The 2,162-nt window shown below is 39.4% G+C and overlaps 1 non-coding gene across 1 annotated transcript; it reads left to right on the top strand.

The window, feature by feature from the left end:
* The first annotated feature begins 1,575 nt into the window (after window positions 1–1,575).
* On the top strand, window positions 1,576–1,682 carry LOC145637467 (small nucleolar RNA R71). The gene has a single exon (XR_014114248.1). It is a non-coding gene; the product is annotated as a small nucleolar RNA R71 (small nucleolar RNA).
* Window positions 1,683–2,162: the final 480 nt, after the last annotated feature.

The following is a 2,162-nucleotide window of genomic DNA, read 5'->3' as shown; positions in this document are numbered from 1 at the left end:
CACATCTATGATTGCTCCTGCAGTGTTAAGGAATGATCTACCCAAAATAATTGGGGTTTGCATATCCTCAGCCATATCAAGAACAACAAAATCAATAGGTATATAAAATTTACCTACTCTAACGGGGACATCCTCTAAAACACCTAAGGGGTATTTGAAAGAACGGTCGACCATTTGTAGAGTTATATTGGTAGATTTTAATTTACCCATATTCAACTTGGAACACACAGATAATGGCATGACACTAATGCTAGCACCCAAATCACACAATGCATTATCAATCATTAGATTGCCTATATGGCAAGGAATAGAAAAACTACCCGGATCTTTTAATTTAGGTGGAGACTTATTTTGAAGAACGGCACTACACTCTGCAGTGAAAGCTACTGTCTCTACCTCACTAATAGACCTTTTCCTTGTCAATATTTCTTTCATAAATTTTGCATATGAAGGAATTTGTGTGATTAATTCAGTGAAGGGAACTGTTACCTTCAAATCTTTTACCATCTCTAGGAACTTACCAAACTGCTTATCCAAATTTGTCTTCAAGTGACGATTGGGGAATGGAAGTTTGATAATTGGCTTTGGAGCATTGTTGCTCTTGTCTGGAGTAGCCACCTTTTCTAGAGTCGTACCCTGCAAGGTAGAATTAGATATGTTAGTACTATCCTTTAGCCCTGCAGGGCTATTAACTACATTGTTTGGTTTAACGGAATCAAGATTAGCATTATTTAATAAATCAGGTTCATCAACTCTAGGAATAGGAGGCCCTTCATAGTTTGAACCACTCCTTAGAGTAATTGCATATGTTTGATTCGTAGGCCTAGTCGGCTGTGCCGACAGAGCTTCTTGTTGGCGGGCTTGTAGAGTAGCGAAAAGTTGCGCAATTTGATTATCTACAATTTTATTGTGTGCTAGATTTGAATCAATTGTCGCATCTCTACTCTCCATGTGCTTCTGCATATTAACCAACATCGCTCTAATTTCCACCAGAGAAGGGTCGGAAGATGAGGAGGTTTGTTGTGGTTGGTTCTTCTGGCCAACATTGGGATGGTAATATTTCTGCTGCTGTTGCTGTGGCGCCTGTGGTTCTTGTGGTGGTGGATTTTGAACATTAGTACTCCGGTAGGAAAGATACGGATGATTTCGATACCCAGGATTGTAGGTGTTGGAGTATGGGTTATTCTGCCTATAAGCTTGAAAGACGTTAACTTGCTCCACGGAACTCCTGCAATCTTGTTCCCAATGACCTAAAATACCACAATTTTCACATAAAGCCTCATTAGAATTATTATTAATCGCAGAAACATTAGCTACATTGGCAGTGCTAAGATTATCTAATTTTTGGCATATAGAGGTCAGTTGAGCTTGTAAAAAGGATACAGAGTCAACACTATGTTTCCCCTTGTTAGAAAATCCTCTAGGATTCCCATATTGGGAATTATGTATTCAATAACCTGACCTGCATCATCAACATTAAGATTCATAAATCTCCCACTAGCTGCAGAATCTAAAATTATTCTAGAGGAATTTCCAATGCCATTATAAAAGGCTTGGATTAACTGCCATTGTGCTAAATTATGGTGGGGGCATTCTCTTTGTAGGTCCTTGAACCTCTCCCAAGCCTCATATAAAGATTCATCGGCTTCTTGGGCAAAGTTCTGAATCGCACTCCGTAGTATGGCTGTTCTCTCTGCAGGATAATACTTATTATAAAAATTCAAAACCAGAGTTTCCCAGTCAATTATACCAAGTGCAGTTCTATTTAAGCCATTAAACCACAATTTAGCTTTTCCAGTTAAAGAGAAGGGAAAGAGAATCTCCCTGATTTGGTCTTGCGTGACCTCGGCTTGCCTGATGGTATTACAATATTGACAATAGTCGGCAATGTGAAGATTCAGGTCTTCACCCTTAGCTCCACTGAATTGCTTCCTCTCTATCATCGTTATAAATTGAGGTTTAATTTCGAATTGAACCCCATCAAGAGCCGGAGTAGGAGTGAGATGTGGAAAATCTGAAAGCTTTGGTTGTCAGTAATCACTAAGCTTCTTTGGAACCGCCTTCTCTGATTCTGCGTTTGATGATACCTCTGAATCACTAGAACCAGTTGGAGGATCGCGATGATTATTATTATTATCACCGGAATCCGCCGGGATTTGCTT

This window comes from Chenopodium album, chromosome 6, assembly GCF_948465745.1.
Source record: "Chenopodium album chromosome 6, dcCheAlbu1.1, whole genome shotgun sequence".
NCBI lineage: Eukaryota > Viridiplantae > Streptophyta > Magnoliopsida > Caryophyllales > Amaranthaceae > Chenopodium > Chenopodium album.
The sequence above is the reverse complement of the archived record's forward strand: the minus strand, read 5'-3'. Positions and strand labels throughout refer to the sequence as shown.